Source organism: Lytechinus pictus, chromosome 3 (genome assembly GCF_037042905.1).
Source record: "Lytechinus pictus isolate F3 Inbred chromosome 3, Lp3.0, whole genome shotgun sequence".
Lineage (NCBI taxonomy): Eukaryota > Metazoa > Echinodermata > Echinoidea > Temnopleuroida > Toxopneustidae > Lytechinus > Lytechinus pictus.
The window spans coordinates 70,935,459-70,960,181 of record NC_087247.1 but is presented as its reverse complement, the minus strand read 5'-3'; the positions used below and the strand labels follow the sequence as shown (position 1 = coordinate 70,960,181).

The window sequence follows — 24,723 nt, the reverse complement described above, 5'->3', positions numbered from 1 at the left end:
TTTATACCAGTTTATTTTAAAAAAATAATAGCTGAAAAAACTGTGATGTTTCAGGACTCCTTATTGACTCTTTCACTTCACATGATGAAAAGGAAACTAAGTTAACATGCTACTAGATGGGCGTCAACAAAATAATATATTAGTCAGTAGGGAATACGACACTTGAGAATTGAGTGATCATGTGTTAACTACAACACATTTTCGTGACATCACACCGAAATGCTATTGATCTGACAAGGAGAAATTCACACCATCCTAGACATTGGTCGTATAGTTGCAGTTATGTATTCCATTTTAGTTCCATCCCGCTGGAACTCTACCTAAGTGTTTTGCAAAATATTGTATAATTATGAAGGCCAATGATACCGCGCATTTTTGAGCGGGGAAAAGAGTAATGAGGAGAAAAAAATCTCTTAAACGCTGGTTTCCTCATTTGGTTGGTACCGTCGAGAGCTGGTTTTATCATCTTCTCTACATCACAATGGTGAAATATAAACTGGAAGAAGAAGAAGCAAAGCTTCATGTCAAAGTACAGCACACCCAGTGACGTCACCAAGATATGCAGCTAAAAGTAGCACATGAGGTGTTTATTTGTGCATACATAGTGGTATTTAGAAGCCCATGGGTGTCAACATTGACCTTGTGTTGTATCAAAATATTTTGCTTATATGTGTTCAATTACTTGCTCCAGATCCACAAGTTAACAAGCAAGATGATTCAGAGTATGATCTATTGGACATAAATTTTGTTCGTCATCATTTCGTAGTGGAACAAAACCGATTAGGACATTCATTTGAGAAAAAAAAAATTAATTTAAGGCATTTTCAGTTTTCTATAGAAAAATGACATAGTTGTTTTTAAATCTTTCAATGCATTATAATTATATAGGTCTTTATGTTTTAACAGCAAACTGTCGACTTTCTTAAATAAACAGCTGTGATTGAAATGTAGTTCCATATGAAAATCAATGACAGACGAATAATAAATGTGCTTCTTGGCAGTAATCGATCAAAGATGATCTGAAGTATTAACAGAATATGAGAAGATTCTATCTGTACTATCTAGATAGCTACACTCCAACCTGCACATCCTTACGCCCCGACACACACCCACACCACACACGCTAACCCACCCACAAACACACACTCTCTCTCTAACATACAATTTTTATCCAGTCACATGCCTTTCATTACTTTCCAACGGTAATTAAGTCATTGAGCACCTGTAGGCTGATTATACATCTAATTGCAGTATTAATATATTATTGTACATATTATTATGCCCATTAATATTATTATCAACATCATCAACATCAGAAGCATCATCACCTTCACTCTTATCTTTATCAATAACTTTTTTACCATAGTTTTTTTTTATTACCAGAAAGCAAATATCGCGTAAAGAAAAGTTTCAGAGGGGATTTTCACTCAATTCAACCTACTTTTAGAAATTCTCATTTGCTGTGATTGAAATGTAGTTCCATATGAAAATCAATGACAGACGAATAATAAATGTGCTTCTTGGCAGTAATCGATCAAAGATGATCTGAAGTATTAATTACAATCGGATTTATAAGACGTTTGGAGAGTACCGTTAAGGCTTTTGAACGCCAAGTGTGTAAACAGATTTGAATGAATTCAACTCATTGCTTAGTGCTTTCAATCCATATTGAAATGAGTAACACGGTTTGACATAAGGAACATAAAAAAAGGTTAAGATAAAAAAAGGGAAAGCTTGCAAACCTCATGCACGTCCTGAACATTTCGAGGATGCTAATACCAAATCATCAAAATAATTGCCTGTTAAATGCAATTCATGAACCAATCCCACTTTGCATGCTTTGTGGCTTTTGATGACATTTGGAGGCATGGATGAAGAACAGGACGTGCCTTGTTCGTTAAAGGGGCTTTTTTATATGGTGTATCAAGTCTGGTACATGGTACCATTAACTGGGAAGTACTTAAATGCGTAAACAGAGTATGATTGGTGCTGATATACCAACATATATATATATATATATATATATATATCTTGGCGATGTACGTGGTATAAACGCCGACCAACAATCGACCCTCTTCATCCTCTAATAAACTCATCCCCTCACACCTGATTTCACTTCACACTTAACTTTGCTGTCAACAATACACTATACTTACGGACCTCACGGTAACTATTTATTCTATACTTCGTTACATATCGACTCATCATTACCTTATATAAATAATTGATTATTATTAATGGACTATAATTACTTATCTCAGTCATAATTATTATTGCAATGTATTGTTTTTATCATTGTTATTAGTAGGCCTATATTATGTATTTTATATATTGGTTTAGATCCTGATGAAGGGCATGCTACGGCCCTCTCCATACTCTTGATCTCATATATATATATATATATATATATATATATATATATATATATATATATATATATATATGAAATGTAGTCAATGATTTGGACGGTTTCTTCCAAACTGGCGCCACTTCTCTATTGCATCAATTTGGCAAAGTTCACTCTACGTCGTATTCTCCAAGAGGGCGCAATGATCTTTAAGTCCATTACAAGTTGAAAAGCTAAGGGTGCCGGCATCTTATTAATTTATACCGGTAATTTACAATAATATTATTTCAACAATTAACTCTGATACATTAAAACGGCAAGGGGACTGATCGATAATTTGAATTAAAGATAATTATTCATCTAATATAAAAGTTGGAGTTATGTCGCATCATACAGGAATGCTATCTCTTATTACACGCACAGGAGTTATCTTTATCAATATATAGAGGCAATATTTACGACATTGCGTGATTCATAAAAAAACGAATCACACAATATCGAATTGAACGGAAATTTATACTTGCTTCTGTTCTTGTGCATAAGAAAGGGGAATGAAAATTCACTTTCAACACTGGCGGCTTATAGAATTTACAAAGTATTTCTTTACAATACTGGCAGTATAATTCATATCTGTATCGCCTATAAACATCATATTGGTCCTTAAATCTTAATCCTAATCTTCGCATTTTCATTGAATGTTATACGTTCAAATGGATGAGCGGTCGTCAAGAGGAGGAAAAAAGCACATTGCCCCCAGATTATAGAGTATTTACAGTTGATAATCAGGAGTATTTTGAGAGACATTAATGACACCCCAAAAGTTCTTTGCAAGCACAATCACGAAGCGAATACCCACAAGATGGCCACAAGGGTCATATTGATAAAGGCATCATGGGAACAGTATAAGGAATTTCCTATCTTCATCATCATGCACGGCATGACAGTCGTTACCGAGTCCGTCATTTGCCCGTGCTCGTAAGACGAGTACCGACATCATTCCATCTTGGCACGTGACTTGACAAAAGAAATAGCACGGTTCATCACCATTAAAGAACCTGTATATGCTCTCACTATCTCAGTCACAGGTACACAACTTCCAATCACACTGTTTAGAAGGAATTTCATTCTTAACGAACTTTTCTCATCGGCTCTAAAGGTGATCATTGACTATTTCAAAATACCGCCCTGGCATCATTAATGAAAATTACAGAAATAAATACCCCTTTCCAATCTTCTGAAGTTAAGATTATTATCTGTGGAAAATATTATTTTAGTTGCATTTTCTCTCTCTTTTTCCTTGTCTTCATTTACCCGTAAGTCTAATATGTATTTAAAAAATGTATAATTGTTGAACGTTAGCATACAATCAGCGGTAAAATATTGGGATCTATCTTTCTTCTATAGCCATGATATTCCTTGTATACATATAGATACAATAATGGAAAAGTCTTTTCATGAAAGGGATCGATGTGAATTTTATCTATACTACTTTAAACTAATATTGATACATTCATTTCCGTTGATGTAAACTTATTCATGATTTAACATCAAGAAAGTAAGTTACTCTTTAAGATTACTATTACAAAAATATCAATAATATCAAGTATATCAAAATCAGGAATACGAAGAATACCAAAACCAATCAAGAATATCAAGTATATCAACTACATTTAAGATCTTTGCACATTTTGCGAAGATATATGGTGCATATGATGGTAAAAAGCAAATTTTCTCGTACAAAAGTAAAGTATAAAAAGAACATTTTTTCCCCTTTTCTTTTTTTTTCTTGAAATTTAATGGCTTGACCTAAATGGGGCAAGGATTGTACTTGGTTCCCTCTCCTGTCTTCAAGAAATTGGTCTCCAGAAGTTGATTGGAGGCGAGGTGAAGCAGAAGAAAATGAGAATAGGCCGTGAAACGAGACACTGATGATCAAAAGGAGGAAATCTGAGAAGCGCATTATTTGACAGCTTATTGAATAATTGAAAGGATAAAGGTAGTACAGGAACCCACATTGGACTCACGTTTATGCGAAATTTGGTTTCCATAGAAACAGAGCTGATCGTAAAACTCAAGGCGTCATTACTGGTATCCCGTGAAATATCATCTCTACTTTCTTCCCCTTCCCTTTGTATTCCCACATATCAAATATTTGCATTATAAACGAATAATCAATCAAAGGAGGAATATAAAGCCAAGGAACCATTACATTATTTTTATATATATATATAGAAATGCAGAAGTAGAGCAATATTTCATGAACGATATAGGAAAGGGGGAAAAAGATATCACCTCCCCCTCCCTGTCTAAAATTGCTTTTATTCTTTCTTGTCAATTTTTGTTTATTTTATTGTATTTATACTTTTTTCTGATGGCATCTGAACTACTTTTGATATGGATATAAATACAATGAAAAAAAACATGAACAATATGTTTAAGAAAAAACATCAGCAGTTGATGGATTGTACTACATATTTGTAGACATAAATATATATCATAAACATCTTTCTCAAAAGTTTTATCCAATTCGGGGATCAGATGAAAGTGAATCATGTTTTCTCGTTATTCTGACCCTAACTCACATCAGTTTCTAGTTGACAGAAGTTTGTATTTCTCATGACAACAGACAGGTGTGTAAAACAAGTCTTATGTTTAACCTGGCCATACTTACTGTGTGCCATGCGATGATGACAATAAATGTTTGAAAAGGATGTGCAGTCTGGTGTGAGTTGCGTGACAAGAGATTGGAGGTAAATGTGTCGTAGAGGGCCATATTTCAGGATTCTCGCGGGATGCTCTCAGAAAATCAAACTGGGATCATGTTTTTTTCTTTAAGCAGTGTCGAGTAGTAGATCTTTGTTAACCTGTTAACTTTACAAAGCTTCTCGGACAAAGCTTTCAGCTGTAGATTTGTAATGTTCAAATGTTCGCACTTTCTTAACAGTCGGGTAAATTAACCAATAATTTATATGAAAAAATTCTTTGTATGCCCTTTTCTATATATTTATCATATTGATTAGATGTGCTTTTACTACATAATATGGTAAAAATTACTTGTACCATTGTATGTATGTGTGTGTGCGTGAATTTAAGGGTGTGTGGATGTGCTGATAAATAGTGTTGTTTATAAGCATTTGTTCACATTGAAATATTCAGTAATAGTTGACCCATATTTCTCATTTCGTTTTCGGACTAACGAACCATTTTCATATTAAAGTCCAAACAAACATAAAATCAATTTTATGATTTTTTTTTATTTATTCATTTACTTACAATATCAATTATATGGGTTGAATTTGCCTTTTATTGCATTTCATCAAAAGTATTTGCCTTCAAATATACATGACGATATAAAAATGGATGCACACGAATCTTCGTCTCACTTATGATTTAAAAAAAAAACAATCATTGAAAACCTACCTACTAATTCGTTCCTTGTTTCCTTACTTTATTGTAGGGGCATTCGTTTCCTCCATGCATTAGAAGGAGTCAGTATCCTACGAATATTCATGCATCTCTATTTTAATCAATTCTGATACTTGCACAATGGGTTGGGAGTTAAAAAAGAAAACCCTTCGGTGATAATGTATTCCCAAAGCTTTTTATCCAATATTTGGCTTTTAAGCTTGTCTCCTCTTCTGTGTAGGTCAGACTGGAATAATGCATAAGAATGTAATTTGATTAATGAAAAAAAACACTAGTTCTCATTTTAAACTTGATGTGCATCTTATTCCTGGTTTCTCGGCCGGTAAAAACCTTTCGAATTCTATAAGATTTTCCACTGTATTATGAATGATTGATACATTTTAAACAAAGAAAAGTATATACACAAATTCCCTACATTTATATTTTGCCCAGAAAATATCTAGATTTAATAATATCTTTATACCGTCCTCCGACCATTGGCAGTGGCGTAACAGGCGGGGGGGGGGGGGCAGGGGGGCAAGCTGCCCCCCCCCCCCTGGCGGAGCTCACCGGGAAAATAAAAAAAACGGGAAAAATAAATAAAAAGGGGGAAGAAAGGGAAAGGGAAAGGAAAGAAAAAAAGAGGAAAGGGGAAAAAGGAAAGGAGAAGGGGAAAAGGAAAGAGACAGGGAAAAGAAAAGAAAAGAAAACTAAAAACAAAAAAACATCAAAAGGGAAAACGGGAAAAGGAAGGAAAGAAGAACAACTGAGAAAAAATAATTCTCCCCGATATACAAATACATTAGCATGATCAGTAATACAGGGAAATAAATTAAAGATGACAAAAAGGCAAACAAAAGCGGGAAATGAAGGCAGAATGGAATTAGCCAAAATCTAAATTGGAAAACAAAGAAAAGGGACAAGATAACGTCGTACACTACCGGGCTGCCGAGGATTTAAGATAACGAGCGGGAAGAAAGATGGATGGTATATATAGCATAATTTCGAATGAAAGTCTATCATAAACTTGCTAAATCTCCAAAGCTACCGGGGGCTCTGTCCAAGAGTCAAGACCCCGTGCAGTGGGGGCTCTTCATCTGTAACCTTTAATGGGTTCTATAGCGGGCCCCTATACGGACCCTTCCTGCATTAAGCTTTGCGTTGAAGCACTGGCGTACGGGGGGGTGGTTCCACAGCCAAGGGCCGGAAAAGAAAATAAAGGAGGCAGCGAAATGACATAAATGAAAAAATATATGACATGATATTTGCTATGATGTAAAAATCTATCACATAATTAGAATTTCATTTTAACAGGCCATTTTTCTTTCTGGCTCGCTTCGCTCGCTGGTGACTTTTTACAAATTTTCCCACATTTGCTATGGTGTGCCCCTCACAATATTTGGATGATTACGATACACAACTGCATTGAATTTATGTGTTGTGTGAAAGCTATACAAATACACACGCAATTTGATTAAAATAAGTGGCCATCTGTTAAGGTTTAAAATGGCTTTAATATCAAGAGGTTCCGGGACTCTGCCCTGGACCCCACCTTTAAAGCACTGCTATATGGATGAGTTTGGACCAAGGCCCCAAAAATTCTATAACCAAAGGAAAGTGAATTATATATTTCTGAATATCACGTTAAAATCTATCTTCATGTTAGATTCTCATGAAAAGGTGATTTTTTTAATCTCGCTCGCTTCGCTCGCTCGGGCGAACAAAAAAAAGAGAGAAAAAAGGAAAAGAGAGGAGGGTGAAATATGATATCATCTTTTTAACAATATGTCAAAATCTATCACAAAATTTGATTTTTGCAATAAAAATGTCAAAAAATTTTGCTCGCTCGCATTTATATATATTTGCCCGATACGCCATATCGCCCCCTCAAAATTTTTGCCTTATGACGCCATTGCCTGTTCCATGATATGACCGGGAAATTTTTGGCTCTTGCCCCCCCTGGCCACCGACCCCTGTTACGCCGCTGACCATTGGAGAAACTGTGAATAATTTAGACAACTGCGTTTAGGCTTTATTACATGTTGACAGTATTACCATAATAATTGTTAGAATGTTTATTGTTATCATTTCATTGTCACCACTCTATTATTAGGATAGTGGAAGAGCTCTGTGGAATGGCATAGTCGGTTTCGACAGTTTCATAGGTAGACAGTATCGTGAATGATTTGGGTGGTCTAAAGTCGGGTTCGCCCGTTTCGTAGGTAGACACTATCGTAAACGATTTGGTCGGTCTGGAGTCGGTTTCGACCGTTTCGTAGGTAGACAGTATCGTAAACGATTTGGTCGGTCTGGAATCGGTTTTGACCGTTCTTTCATATTTTGAGTGAACCATGTATTTACGTGTTGCGACATCTTCACATTTTCTGACAGCCAAGTTGATTATCTATTGATGTTACATGTTTCCACGGCTGTTCTCTGAGTCACACACAGTCCTAGGTCAACATAGATATTTTAAAATGCCTATTTTTAGGCACTAGCCCACACAATATACATGTATAATAAAACCAGTATGCATACATGCATTTCTTGCACATTTTATGGAGTATTTAAGGCTTATTTTTTTACTATTTAGGAAATGTTGAGGTAAGTTTCGAGCAATGTCTGTGATTATTATGCTCATAAAGAATAAATTAAGGTAATGCTTTTTAGTAGAAATGCTGTTTCATTTTTTAAAATTGTTTAATATATTTTGTTAAGTACCTATCAAAGATCTGATTTATGTATTTGGCCCTCTATCAATGACTTTAAAAGCTGCTAAAGAAATGGGAAATGTGGAGGTTACTAGTGCTCATTAGGACCTACCCTTCGAGTAATAATATAGATGTATAGAGTGCTATGAGATGCAAGGTTGTTTCTAGAGGCTCAAGGGGACCAAAACGCGACTATGCCCAAGTGCATGTGGGCTGGCCGGTGCGGTACCCGTGAGTCGAAAGAAAAAATCGAATAGCAAAGCAGTCCTTATCTGTTGTAACCGAATTAATGATAAGTTAAAATTGCCTAGTTAGATCTAAATGGACAAGTTGGGGCTAACATTAGATCTAGGGTCAAACGTTTGGCCTAACATTAGATATGGCAAGCCGAATACGCCTTTTCGATCCTTGGGGCTTGAGCAAGGCTTGGTGATTGATACATGGGATACGTCCATCATGTCCGTAATTTCCACGGTTTCTTTCTTTTGAACCGGGCATGATGGCTCAGTGGTAAAGCGTCCGCCTCATGAACGGGAGGCCGTGGGTTCGATCCCTGGCCGAGTCATACCAAGACTTATTATAAAAACAGAACCTTCTGCCTTCTTGCTATATATGCGCTTAACATTTAGATTGGAGAAGGTTAATAATAACATATTATGTTAAGCAGGGCCCGCTGGAAGAGCAGTTTTCTAAGTGAAGTGGCTACCCTGGGTAAATAAAACGTTAATATTATTATTATTTCCAATGGTGTGTTTATTTTTTAACAATACTCAATAGAATGGAATTTGAAATTATATTTTTTTCCCAATTCCATCTTTTATACAGATCTATTATGCTCTTGGTATGACATACGATTTACTAAATATTTAAGTATTTAAAGTATAACAAGATTCGACAATACAATTTGAAGCAGAATAATTTTTTTCATATTATGTTAGAATGTAATCCTGTTGCTTATTTATGGTTGTTCCACTTTATATGTTTGTCATTTTGCCTCCGACGAAGATTCTGCTAGGATCGAAAGCTTAGGCCCCTTTTGACTTTCTTATTTTTTTTTATAAAGATAAAGAATTCTTTGCAATTTATGTTCACAATGAACGAAAATTAACGAAACGACGTTGGATACAAAATTCACGAGCGCAAGTTTACGTTGGTTAATTTGTTAATGATATTTGCACAGTATGCAATATACAAATCCTAGTACGTCAAGTATAAGATGCAAGGAAGGGCTTTTAATATATATTCAATTTGGTATGAGTTCAAGAGCGAGATACTTTTTATGTAAAATGGCAATTAAAATCAAATGTTCATTTAATTCAAATGTTCAGAGAACTTTAACCCGTCAGAGAAATGTCATCTTTATTACATTTTAGATTAAATAGTTGATGCTTAAATGCATGTTCATATGTAACTAGTTTTGTAACTCTACATGCATTGTGTCTCGAAAGAAATTGTTAAAAGGAGAAAGGAATATGAAGAATAAAGTACATCTGAATGAGGAAAAAATACTCAATAAAATATTTGGGATAGAACAAGCAGAAGTTAAGATATGCCATATCCGTTATGAGCATAAGAGCATAAAATGCGCGAGTTGTGGTATCTGCAATTACCGCAGAAAGCAAAATTTTACACGCAATCAAATGGCGATCTCAGCCAAATTGAACAATGTAATGGGGCGGATATGGGGCAACGGGCATAATTTGGTTGCCCCTGGTAACAACCCCAGTTTGTTGTTTTGCAGGCATGGTCAAATACACGACCCCACCTTTGGCCAATCAGAGGAACGGATTATTTGAAATTCTTAAATAGAGGTTTATAATATCAGATAGCATTTTTCTTACAAAATGTGTTAGTATTTCTAATTTTTTCTTTAACCACTGAAACACAGACGTATCTTGAAATTAATTATTGCCATTTGTAAAAAATGATAACCCGCACGAGGGTTTGGTTTTTACCTCTAATATCACTACTCAAAAATGTATGAAACAATATTTTTACAGCAGTAAGCATCTGCTGACAGGATATTTCCAAGGCTGCAAAATACAACACATAAATCATGAATTCACAATTCATGACAACTGGGATCTCTTTAAAACTGTCTACTGCTCTCAGTTCAATAAGGTTCAACGAGAATATATCCGCTTTAAGATAGCAAACGACGTTTGTTATTATGAACGAAAATTATTTTGTTAAAATATGACTTTCCCCTGTCTAGTAGTTGAAATCTCATATCTTGATTTATTTGAAGTGCAATAAAGTGAAATGACAGAAAAAACAACCGTTTAAGTAAATTAAATAGAGTGTTTACCCAGTTAAGTACTTAAGCATGGTATGATTCTCGGGTGCACTCTCTTCTGCTTTTCCTTTCTCCCAGGCCCGCTTTTCTCATTCTCTTTCTCTTGTTATTTATTTCAAAAGGTGCAGTTTTATAACCAATGCGTGGTCACGGCCTAGAGAGAAATAATTCCCATTCGCATGATTTCAAGCTTTCCCCCTTCCCTCTCCCAATATCTGTTCAATGTACATTCACACTTTAAGCATGTTAACTTGACGCAGAATGTACACTGTCGTTGCTCTTTTAAAAGCAACAGACGTGACTCTCCTTTCGATATCATGGACCTACCACTAAGCTAGGTGATAGCTCCTTGTTTCATTTCGTCTTAAGGTGTCTAAACTGACTGCTTATGGAAAATATCAGTCGTATTAAACCAGAAGCATTGTTATGGAAATCGCGGTAAGTGATGCTAACGATTTTGACGGAATTCAGTCTGATAACCAATATGGAGACGAAGAGAGCGAAATAAAACCCAAAAAAATATTGTAAAATAATGTGAAGAGACCAGGGTAGTGGTATAGTGAGAGTCCGAGGTGACTGTTAGGGGAGTTCTTTTTTTTTTTTTGGTTGTTAATTACACAAAAATAAAGGAATATTAATTGATAAATTGGCGTGATTGGCACTTTGTCAAAATGAATATAATGCTGATTCAGTCACAAACAAAATGTCATGATCCCCTCCCCCTTTTTGTAGGCGCATTATAAACGTGAGCGAATGTGAGGGCGTGCTATACAGGTATGGAGTTCGTTTTGGGTTTGTTTTATTTAAAGGTCAAGTCCACTTCAGAAAAATGTTGATTTGAATCAATAGAGAAAAATCAGACAAGCACAATGCTGAAAATTTCATCAAAATCGGATGTAAAATAAGAAAGTTATGACATTTCAAAGTTTCGCTTATTTTTAACAAACAGTTATATGAACGAGCCAGTTACATCCAAATGAGAAAGTCGATGATGTCACTCACTCACTATTTCTTTTGTTTTTTATTGTTTGAATTATATAATATTTCAATTTTTACGAATTTGATGATTAGGACCTCCTTGCCTGAAGCACAAAATGTTCAAATAATGGAATTCCACGTGTTCAGGGAGGAATGAAACGTCATTTCACATGACAATGACGAGAAAATCAAAATATTTCATATTTCATACAATAAAATACAAAAGAAATAGTGAGTGAGTGATGTCATCAGTTCCCTCATTTGCATACTGACTGAGATGTGCATATAACTGTTTTGTGAAATGAAGCAAAACTTTAAAATGTCATAACTTTCTTATTTTACATCCGATTTTGATGAAATTTTCAGTGTTATGCTTGTTGAATTTTTCTCTTTTTATTCAAATCAAGTTTTTGTTGGAGTGGACTTGTCCTTTAACTCCCAAATATGTATTACGGTAAACTTGTTTTGATGAATGGATACCAAAATAATGCGATTTAGTTATTAAATCTCTTTTGCCAAACGTCGTAACAATTGAAAGCCAATCTCGCTACACTCTAAAAAATATCAGACGTTCAATCAAGAATTAAAAGGTTGGAGGAGCGATAACCCTTTTATCAAAATGTTGCATTTACTGCAAGTTTGGATATAACATTTTGAAAAGGTTGTCACTCCTCCACCATTTCAACATGCTCTATTTAACCATGATCAGGGACCATGATTTTACATTACATTTTTAGAGTGTTTGAAGCAGGGTGGCATTTTCAAGACGAAGGACAGAAAGACACGAACAGAGCAAGAAATATAGGGAAAGGGGAATTTCAAGGGTTTTGAAATAACAACACTGTTTAAATTATTTAAACAACGCTGTTTACTAAGTGAATCGCACAGTAGTTGTTTAAACAGTTAAAAACAAGAGTTTAAAACCTTAAACAACCAAGCTTAAATTATTGATAATTAAATATTTGAATTTAAACTTTGTTGTTTAATATTTTAAACACTTGTTTAAAATTATCTCTAACTGTAAACGTTTATCCGAAATGCATATAGCATCACGATGGTGCGCATTACTATTCGATTATGCAAACATAAAGAAATATCATCAAACGTGATCACTGTACGAAGCATTGTCTTCATGATAATGATACAACATATACATTATCTTTCTCTAAAGAATGTACCTCTGAATGGATGATAACGAAAAGACTGGTTTCTCTTGCTGCCGTGTTAAGGATTATCTCCAAATTATTCATGATATAGTTCTACTGGGTTTTCCCCCTCAAGGCTCCAGCAAAGACAGAACATTACGAGGAAACAAGATTGAAACCCGTATGCTACATATTTGTTTTTCAATATTGAAAGCTTATAGTAATATTCTCAAGCTGTTTATTTTCCGTAGAATCGTCATAGAACCCATATCATATTAGCTATGACGCCTAGTATATCGGATGTCATTGCATAGAAAACAACTGATTGAAACACGAGACATGGAAAAGTAAACAACCAGAGTGCCTTTTGTAACATTTCGTAACTTGTGCATCAACCATGTCAACGTATTAGTGTTCAAATGAATACGTGATGGATAAATTCTGGTCGATGGCGACAATTCACTGTCTCTGTAAGTGCTTAGACAGAATGTATCGATTACTATATACTCACCCCGGGTATAAGGCGTTACATCTCTCTTTAACAATTCAATGTATCTCTCATTGGTATAGTCAAATTCATTGAACGAATGAAACGTCAAGTTCATCCCGTAACCTCCCCCATTATCTTTCTCCAACTTGTCATACACACCACCCGCCATAAAGACTTCATCTTTGATGTGGGCATCACCATCATGAAAGAGTATTACCCCTCTCTTCCACTTGTAGATTTTCCAGAGGGCCGCCACAAAGTGGGCAAGCTTACGATGTGGTGGTCGTAGGTTGGTAATTAGTTTGTATTGGTCAAAGTCATCATAACCTGATGCTTGCCCTCCTGCTGTGATAAGGGGAACATTCCATCTAGTTGAGAATCTACCAACTGGGGCCAATGCGTACTCACAAACCGGTCCAAAGAAGGCCATTACTTTGTGGACATACATCATATCAATGGCTACAAATGTGGCCGTATTCAACCAGCATTCAGTATCATCAACAATCAAGCTTATGTTGTTAGGAACAATGAGTGTTGTCTTCTTGACCTTTTCAAGAGCGATACGCATGGCTGGTACCACCATCTGTAGGTGATAAGGGTAATGTCTTCCAGCAACCAACCAAGGTTTTGAACCTCTGGTTGATGGTAACGGATACCGCGGCAACATAATGGCAATGTTAATCGGCTCATCTGGTGGTAAAGGTTTACAGATTGAAAGATTCAGGCCGAATAGAACGACGAAAATAACACAAAGATTGATGTTATCAAGGGGCAAATGAAATAAAGACTTCGACCCCATTGTCATGACTTCACTTGTTTGGCCGAAAAGAGACAATGTGGATTGTATCAAAATATTACGACACAGTATTGCACAATAGTATCTCGAGTGATATTCAAATAAATTATCTTTCCTGTTCACAGAGAGGTTTAACGGTGGAAAGAAGAAGAGATTGTATCAAGTTAGGCGAATGAGGGCGTATTACTACTAAACTCCGTTCTAGCACAACCCACTGATGTTCTCAAAACTATATTGCATCGGCTACACTTGACACTGATCGATATGGAGGAGGATAAAAAAAAACTGTTCCTGGATAGAAAACGGGGAAGATACAAAATGAAATGTCAGAATTCATCAAAATTATATTTACAAGTACATGAAAATAAAATCAGAACAAAGACAAAAGATGAGAGAATGATAAGAGAAAAAAAAATGGCGTGACTTTGATCATGTTTAACGTTATATCATTATGTTAAATGCTACAGGAGTGGTTAAAACCGGACATGGTGGCTCAGTGGTAAAACGTCCGCATCATGAATGGAAGGTCGTGGGTTTGATACGGTCGGATCATACCAAATAATTGAAAAAATGGGACCATCTGCCTTCTTATCAGGCGTTAGACGTTTAAGAATGGAGAAGGGTATAATAGTAACATGATGTTATGCAGGGCCCGTCGGAAAAACAGCTGAAGTGGCTACCCTGGAAAAAATAAAGAGAATTATTATTGTAATTATGACAAAGGTCAATTTGTAATAAAGAGTAGAATATCTAATAAAATGTAATTAGACGTATAACCATTTGATTAATTATTTTTTGTGCTTTACTTAATTAAATAATTAATTGTTATGCAGGGCCCGCCGGGATAACAGCTGAAGTGGCTACCCTGGAAAAATAAAGATAATTATTATTGTAATTATGACAAAGGTTAATTTGTATAAAGAGTAGAATATCTAATAAAATGTAATTAGACGTATAACCATTTGATTAATTATTTTTTGGTGCTTTGCTGTTGAATCTGTCAGTTATCTGTAAAACTAATTCCGTATTATTTCCTTTAGATTTACTTGACTGATTTCTTCTCTCTCTTTTTTTGGGGGGAATGATTTTTGCACATAATTTCCAGTAATTCAGTCTTTCACAAAACGTCTAAAATAATCCCGTGATGAAATATGTCGATTTCTTTTTATAGGACGTTTTTATTTTATTTCCGATGTTTTTCTTGGGTGAATTTCCTCGTATAGCGTTTGCGCATTCACCTTATTTCTTGCAATGCATTTCATTTTGGGACTAGATTTAAGGTCTTATCTTCGGGGCAATCTGCGTTTCTTTTTTAAACCGCCTATTTTCCTTAGGTAATGGATGTATTATTAATAGATATTGGAATTAACGGATGAAATGTTTTTGCCCTGTACAAATTGGCGTCTCTGATAAAGTCAAAGGTAAGATATAAAGTTAGAAGATATAATAATTAGGCAAAGGACATCCATATAGACGAAATAACACAATCCAACTTCATTTGTGAAGGATGTGATGTTAATATGAAAACTATATTTCCTGAGAAATATTTGTTTAATCATTATTTCTATATTAACTTAATCAAAGAAGACAATTATGTTACAACATTCTACCAAATACAGTTTTAAAAAAATGCATTCATAATTCTTATATAAATCTACCCCCCACCCCCCACAAAAAAAAGAACTAATTGTAATATTAATTTAAAAAAAACGCTCTTGGTTAGATGGTATAGTATGCACTTAATATTCATTGAAATTGTAGACAAGAACATTTCTTTTTTACAGGTATTATAATCCATATCGTTTTTTTTTATTAATTCACATCGTCAATCAAACGCAGTCCCCTACCCCTCTCTTCCCCCCCCCCCCTCTATCTCTCTTTCATACACTTATATTAGCTCACTGTCTGAGGATCTTTGTTTTATAAAATGTTAAGACTCATCGTTATATCAGATATTGCATTTATTTCCAATTTTATTTTCGATTGTGCACAAACTGGGTCAACATCAATCACTTGGATAGGATTCTCTCCAAAAACTCATTAAATATTGATCTATCTTATCATATTCATAGAAATTAAGGATAAGGCACAATCATATGTAATGTCTAATTTTGCTCCAAGTTATCAGTGATTCATTGCTATACATATTTTTTTCTTTAACTTTTATCATCACAATCACAATCATAATCGTCATCATAGCTTATCTCTCATAACTATTTTTCATGTAATACTAACATGTGTTTTTATCATTCTTTCAATGGAGGTTCTTCAAAAACATAAAGTTGTATCATATCCGACTTCCATTAATGCTTGTTGTTCACTATATTATTCACATTTTTTATTACTTTGCGAAATCATTCTTTATTATTATTCTATATAAAGTATCACGATTACATGTATATGTTCTGGAAATGGATATATACGAAATGACATAAATTGAAAAATAAGATAAAATCACTAGAAAAGACATGCCTAACTGCTGATGTTTTTATATTTGTTTTTTTCTTTTTGTGTGTGTCGAGTTATTCAGGCTTGAATGTGCTGACTGTTCGATCATTATATTTTTTCTGTGCCCATGCAAGTCTCAATGAACAAGGCTATTGATACAGTTGTGAGAACATATATTATGTATCAGCATGGCGTAACTAAATAGATTAAAGAAAAATATAGTGCATCCCAAGAGTAAGAACATCCGGATATACGCAAAGGAACGAGGCTGAATAAAAAAAAATGGTTTGGAGTTTCAAAGAGTTTATTTACCCCCCCCCCCCCACCCGACATGCACTTAAAAGGTCGAGTAGTTGATTTTGAATAAAAACATTTTTTTCGCACATTTCACAAAAATAGATATTTGCACTTAATATGAAACGAACTTACTATTTATTTTCTACTAATAACAAATCTCCACTTATTCACACTAAACTGAATGATTTAGACATTCAACGAGGAATGCATCCAAGCTATACATTACTGGGATAAAAATAAATAAATTAATATGATGTGTTGAATCATCGACTCCCTCCTATACTGCCATTCAACTTCACATCACTATCTTGTTTTTGGAATAAGCGAAAACACCCTTCTTTTGCATACGATATTTGATAAACTTATGCTTCTTTGATTCCACTCTTTTGCTTCAACTCAACCTTTTCTTGGATTAAAGTTGACCTTTAACTACAAACTTTAAACCCTTAGGTTATACCGATACTACAGCAAAGATGGCGATTGTCACTTCGTATACGGATTTTGAAATTATACATGTTTTAATTGAAGTTATAAGCCTTGTCTGATGCAGAGAACAATCAACAGACAGTCAGATGACTCTTTTCAACACCCCAGAACAATAATGAGTGATTATGTTTTTTATGTTATATTTTTCGCCCTGTGTTTTTCCCCTTTTTGTAATTCTTCCTTGATCAAACTAGATCCTAATGATTCTTGGGGAAAAATGCATTTGTCTAGTGTCAAAGAGCTATGTCGATATAATCAACATAATGGTTGTTTTGTATTTGAGTGAGGCAATAAAGTGATCGCATTAAACCCCAAATGGTATCACGCTTTTTTCTAGTACCTGCCCGAAGATAACAAGCCAAGAATTTCGCATGCATATCCTTTTAAGGCTATCTTCGATTTGCATTTAAATTGTCATTTTATGCTGAAAGGATCACAAACAGCATTTGATTTAGCACCATCTGCTTACCTCACCCTATTTATTGCGCTTTCTCTTTCTCTCCCCCTCTCCATCTCTCCCTCCCCCTTCTCTCTCTCTCTCTTTATTTCTCCCCTCCCCTCCTTTCCTTTCCCCGTATGTGTTAGAAGATTCAGTCCTCATTGTTTGCATGTTGTAAGATGTTGAGAAAGACATCTCCCCAAATTATGATAGCAACAGTCCGAATCATTCATGGTGAACGCAGTCAAAAACTTGCATCACTCTTTATATCATTTTGTTTACGTATATATCAACGTGGAACTATTAACGGATTATTTATTTATTTTGTTATTTCATCTCATTTCCCATAAAGAATCTATCGAAATCAATGAAGCAAAATGAAGAAAAAATAATAACTCTAGATTACCCGTTGTAACATTTTAATAATAAATAGTTGGTGGATATGATAGGCCTAGTTATTACGATACATTATTATGGATATGTAAAATTTGAAGGAGTAAAAGTGTATGGTTTTAAGCGTTCATTTTGTATTTCATATTAAACCAAATAACAAAACAAATAAATTTATATAAAGCACACAAACTGAATAGCTACAATAAAAATGATATCATAGACATAGAATTAAGGAATTATTGTAGAAATACAACATTAAAAAATAATGACTTTACCCAAACACGTTTGGTGGCTTTACCTAAATTGTATTTTTTGTTCTTTGTTTTATTGCCATGTTTCATCTAACAAATTTCATTTTTTTCTCACTATCATTTGCTATGTTGCATTATCTTATGTCTATGAGCATGAATTATATCCAACATATTTCTAAGATTATTACAAACAGTGTAAACATTGAAATGAGTTACAGTGCTATATACAATACATGCAGGCTGGCAAATAAGACGGAAGAGGGAATGACGTTAATTCAGAAAAATGTAAGAAACCCTAATCAAATTTTATTCAGCTGCATGTTGCAGAGGATTCTACTGGCTCCATTTATATCTTACTCAATCTTCATTTGATTTGTTGAATTAGATTGATGCTTTGCAACAAAAATACTCCTTAAAACCAGTAAGTACAAATGAAGATGGATCTCATAAAGCCATATCTACATGTTTTTAAAATATTCATTTTTTGTAATTTGCTCATAACATAACGCCGTCATAATTTTCATATTTTTCATACTGAAGGATTGGAAGTGGTCTATATTAACGATTTACAAATAATGATATATATATTATTTATGAATCAAATGTTTATCCCGAATAATTTGTAAATCGACAACTTATCGCTTACTCGATTGCAATCACATTTCCATATACTCAATTTAATAACTATCATGACTGCGCGTGGGCCCCGTGTTTGTAATAATAAAAAAAAACGCTGCATAAATGTGATTCTGTAATTTTGCATTAAAATTCATAACTCTATATATCTTCTGCGAAATCGGAAAGGAATTTTATTACATCCTGATTATTCTGTCAGTATTTGAGGCTGGCTTTACACAAAATTCCTGTTATTGTTATCACATGCACCATCTACCGTGAATCACCCTTCAAACATGCTAATGCTGTACAGTCACACGACACTGACTCCAAGACAAAATATTGCTATTCGAAATAACGTAAGAGATTTGATCGGTATCGAGTCGGATTCGTTGATGTGACAGTAAAATAACGTTTTCCTACTTGAAACACATTTCATTTCAATAATGCTAATATGTTTTTTTGCAAATATTTTAAACCGCAGGTTTATAAGGCGATAAAGCTAATAAAGAGTGTCCAATTCTGTCTACATGACTGACTACCAGTTTGGTTGCACGCACTTCACCATTTCTTATTCATATATAAGCAAAGACAGGAAAGAAAAATACTGAAAATGGTTGATTAGGTGTGTTCTGAAATGTTCAAAAAATTATTCTATTTCATGCCGTGGCAGTCTGACAGGTAAACATTAAAATGAATAATTTCTTTAAAATAAAGCAAAAATCAATATACAAGCATGTTTCCACGGTAGCGGACGTGAACCCACACAAATGCACTTTTTTATCTACAGAATACTTCATAGTTAGTCTTCCTACACAGATGAAATCGGTTAACACTGAATGAATGAGGCGGCTGAGGGATGACTGTAGGTCCATGGTTATTCTTAGAGATGAAATTGAATTAAAAGTTCATGGTAATGGTTGATAGCTTACTGCAAAATAGATTTATATTTCAATCGAATAATTTGAATGAAATTAAATAATGTCCTATCATATTATATTTTTATATATAATCATAATAAAGCTAATAAGGTATCGCAATTATATTAAACAAATATATATAATAAAGTGGATTTGTTATTCTGTAAATTGAAAATTTAAATAAATTAAGGTACATTACAATAGTGTATTTTTTAATGGACTGGATGACATATAGTTGATATGTCAGCCTGGAAACTGAATTGAAATAAGATTTATACTAATATTGAATACGATGCAATGCAATATCAGAATTTATATTTATTTATTTATTTTTATTTACCCATGGTAGTCTCTTCAGTACAAAACTGCTTTACAAGAGAGCCCTGTTAAAATACAAACATATTACAATATTCAGGATATTATACAATGTAAAAAGAGTAAAACATTACATACAACATACAGAGAAAGCAACTATAAAACTAGAAAATAACAACAAATAACACAGCAGCATAAATAAATATACAAACTTAACAATAGAGTAATACAATAAAATCAGTGGCGGATGAAGACAAATACTAGCAGCTGCCAGTTAACGTCATTAAACACATGGTTATGGCGGTCTTATCCTTGATTTTTTTTATCAAAATCAAATAAAAAAATGCTAAATAAGTAAACATATATAAGCATTGATTACAATAAAACCCCTCCCCATCCCCAACCCCACTAAAAGCCCACAATGACTATCACATAAGATTATATCAGGATTCAGTTTACTTTAAGAAATGAACTAAAATTCTAAACTTAGTTGTCTACAATGCTTCTTAAAAATGAAAAAATGATCCACAAGTTTGTATATTTAAAGGAAGGGTATTAAAAATAACGATTGCTTGATAAGATTGTCTTTATATAGCGCACAATATTCAAACATAAAAATATCACAGCTCTTTGAATAATACTTCACTTATAATGAGGATTCTACCATAGTTACATTCGCGTTGATATGAGAAATACTTTCAGGAGAATCTCTTGTAAACTATTTTGTGTCTGAAAAAAAAACCCCAAAGAAATAGTGTTTCATTTGTCTCATTCCAGGGTATTTTGCATCATATAAAAAGAAAGAGGAAATAAAACTGGAGAGAGCGAGGTATTTAAGTGAGAGATAGCGATATAAAGACAATCTTCCTCACCTGCCTGTAGTTTACATCAAAGCAAAGAAAATAGGCCACAGATGGCAGTATTTAATTTGTAATCGCGTGCAATCTCCGTGTTTTTACGGTATTCTGCTCAGGTTTCCATTACAAGAGCTCCGCAGAGTTCTTTCAGGCCGTCACGCAACAACTGAAAGCCCAAAATACTAGCGCAAACAAACAAGTCAACTAGAATCTTAGACCAAGATCGATGATATGTTATTTTCATTTCAGCAACAACATTTCTCCTTCTTGATAACCAATCCAGTTCAGAGACCTTCCAACTATTCTTCAATAATTATGATCGCAACTTTCACTTAATTCACACCTCTTAAGTTCCTACCAGTACGGTCACCAAAATTTCGTTTAACCGGGAGAGATACGATTGAATATCCAAGGTGTGTAGAATCGAGGCTTCAACAGGGTTGATTTCACACTTCAGTTGTTATTAGTTCTATTTTTTTCTCGGTTTCCCTCCCATGGGTGACTTCTTGGTTTAGTTTTTGTGTTTTTATGTACCAACGTCTTTATCTGCCTTAAATACAAAGGCTAAATATAACGATTTATAATAATAATAATAATGACAACAGCAACAATAAACGAGAACCCGTTAGTTCTGAGACCATTTTGTTCATCTAGTATGAATTATAATCTGATCTCTAAAAATAGTTTTGTTCCAATCAGGCCCAACTTACTCTTTGTCGTCAGACTATCATTTCACAGCATAACAACTTTATTAGGACCATCTAATTTAAGGGAGTGATATCTTTGAAACATTATGATTATAGGACACTGACAGGGCACAGCAAGCATTCTGATGAAGCCTTCAGTAGTACATCCCTCCCCGTGACCATGCCAGTCTGTTCAATTATATTTTCCTTTATTATTATATAAAACGATTACGTTATATTTGCCAATTTCAGTCAACAAAATATGTAAATTATTTTGATTGTGGGTAATGCTCCGTGACCTCTTTGAAATTTTGATTAATGTGTTTGAACATAATATCATCAGCATTCGCGCACTTTCCTTTTCCCTTTAAATATCAAAATGTATTGACTTTATATTGAAAATATAGCAGGAATCAATATCATTGCCGACAATATTATTCTAAAAAAGACAAGAACTCTTGCACGGGTACAATCATCATCGTGGAATCTTGAATAACGTCAAATAATCCTAGCATCTTATTAGTCAAATGTGGAGTTATGCATGCAAAACAACGAACAATGCCAGTTACTCGGGCAAACGGAAATACTTAAAGGTCAAACTCACCCAGAAAAAAGGGAATGTTGATTTGAACCAATAAAGACAAATCAAACAAGCATAGCGCTGAAAAACTTTATCAAAATCGGATGTAAAAAAAGAAAGTTATGACATTTCAGAGTTTCGCTTATTAACAAAAAAATTATGCACTATACTCAGTGGCATTCAAACGAAAGAAGCGATGACCCCCCCCCCCTCCCTAAGTCTATTGGTTTTTTTCATTGTTTGAATTGTTCAATATTTCAATATTACAGATTTGACAATAAGTACCAACTTGACTGAACCACAAAATTTTAAAACAATGGTAATTCCACATGTTCAAGGAGGAAATAAACGTTGTTTCACAGGACAATGGGGAAAATATTATTTCACAATAAAAAACAGAATAAATAGTGAATGAAGTCATTAATCCCCTCATTTGCATACAGACCTGGATGTGCATACAACTACTTTGTGAAATTAAGCAAAACTTTAAAATGTTATAACTTTCTTATTTTACATCCGAGATAGACGAAATCAGTGTTAAGCTTGTTGGATTTTTCGATTTTTCGTTTTTTATTCAAATCAATGTTTTGTTGGGGTGGACATGGCCTTTTAATGGAAAATTAAACCATTGGAGCAAATTACATAATGTAAAGGCAGAAAATCAAAGACAATATAATGGATGTTTGAGAAAAAAATGACTAGCAAGTGATGTCAGAGATCCGCCAATTGGCAATAATGCAAACAAGATCTGTGAGGTCACACATGTGCAACTCTCCCATTTGGAAACAGTGTAATGGGAATCATAGGGGTGCTAACATCATGGACATGGGCTGAAATCTCTCCTCAAAGGTAGGGGCACAATTGAGTTTTACATTGTTCTTTTATATACACGCACACATGCCAAGGACACCCTACATACACACACACACAACACACACACACGCACATATACAGTTGACTTGAGGCTAAAAGTTTACCTAAAACCAGGAAAATCAAAGAAAAGTTTACACTTGCCAAACATCATTAAATTTACTGTACCTTATATAATATTTGTGCTATCATGACGAATTTGATATCAAACAAATGAGTATGTCATGCCCCTTCATCACATTGCTTTGTCATTAGGAGCTGACAATATTTAGGTGTCATCCCCCCCCCCCCATCTTCATATTTTAGACAAATTAAAAATAAAAACTTGACAAAAACATTTCATATTTGTGCTAGTAACTTCTCAACACAAACATTTCAGATTACACTTTTGTGTTCAGTGGTGACATGTCATGGTAGAAAATGTAATATAAATCACAGATTTGACATTTATATATTTCTATGAAACGATGTTTGAAAATATAATAACAAACAATATAATACATTTGGCATAAATAAAATTCCACCTGAAATATACTTTAATCCCAACGGCCTCCCAATCATGTGAAGGAGCTTAATACGATCTTTCATTTGATTCAAAAACTTTGTCATGGTAGTATCCATATTTCAAGATATAGTATATTTTACGATGTTTGGCAAGCGAACAAATTCCACTGAATTACATGGATGTGTATAAACTTTTGGCCCCAACAATATGTATATATTATATATGAAGATAGATATATAAATATATATATATACGACAGTCACTTCTTAGCTTTATTCTTATAAAAGAACATAGATATATAATTAAATAGTGCGAGCGCGCAGCGCGAGCTAAAATGTTTGGAAATTTCAGTATTTTGTCCTGAAAATTAAACATTTTGAGCAATGTTTGTGATCCTGAACAAGAACTGTTTGCATTTACCCATGAAGACGATACGTATTTCAATAATCAAATAATGCGAGCGCGAAGCGCAAGCTGAAAAGTTTTGACATTCCGACCTAAAAAACTGGACATTTTAAGCACATTTCGTAATCATGAACAGGATAGGAATATAACTATATAATTGATGCGAGCGCGAAGCGCAAGCGGGAGAAATGAGATTTCATACCTAAAAACGGGACATTCTAAATATTTTTCTAATCAAGAACAGGATAGGTATAGAACTATACATACAAATGATGCGAGCGTGAAGCACGAGCAGAAACAAAATCGAGATTTCAGACCTAAAAACGGGACACTCTATTCATGTTTTGTAAATCGGGAAAGGGATGGGTAATTGGGTATCTTCCTACATTAATAATGTGAGCGCGAAGCGCAAGCAGAAGATTATCTATATTCTGATCTGAAACTTTATAATTTAAGCACGTTTTGAATAAAAACTAGCTGCGTATCTG

The 24,723-nt window shown here is 34.2% G+C and overlaps 1 pseudogene; it reads right to left on the bottom strand.

Moving 5' to 3' along the window:
• Positions 1 to 13,341: 13,341 nt before the first annotated feature.
• LOC129256119 (atrial natriuretic peptide receptor 1-like) lies at positions 13,342 to 14,179 on the bottom strand (annotated as a pseudogene).
• Between the last annotated feature and the right edge of the window lie 10,544 nt (positions 14,180 to 24,723).